The following is a 497-nucleotide window of genomic DNA, read 5'->3' on the forward strand; positions in this document are numbered from 1 at the left end:
ACGCCTGAGGATCCAGTTAGGCCGACTCTGTGGAGGAGAAATTCATAGATCCTTCTGCATCAACCTTACTGCTATTTCAAAATCCTTCTGGCTGTAGAACTTAACTTGGGCGCGCATAACCTGTACCAGCCTTTCGAGGGACAAAGAATAGGTTGACCTCTTCTCCATGTAGACATTTAAGATCTTGTACATATAGATGAGGTCGAACACAGAGGTTGAGTAGATTTGCGTCGGTGAAGGTATAAAWATTTCCATCTTCTCTCCTTACCACATATTGTGCGTAGAGCACTTGCTTCTTCATCAGAGTTCTTGGAGTAATTGTCTTGAGATTTGTAATTGCGTACTCTGAGAAGRCCTGCTCTCTGGGCCTGGTGAGCCTTGTGAAGTGGTACTTGGCGATTGGTGAAGGTATTCCTGTAAGTTCTGGGTCATACGRGGGTTCTTTGTCGGCTACAGAGTACTTCCATATTAAGACCTCTTCTGGAGTAGTGACGGGC

The sequence above is a fragment of the Cynara cardunculus genome (assembly GCF_001531365.2).
Source record: "Cynara cardunculus var. scolymus isolate 2C chromosome LG 1, CcrdV1, whole genome shotgun sequence".
Lineage (NCBI taxonomy): Eukaryota > Viridiplantae > Streptophyta > Magnoliopsida > Asterales > Asteraceae > Cynara > Cynara cardunculus.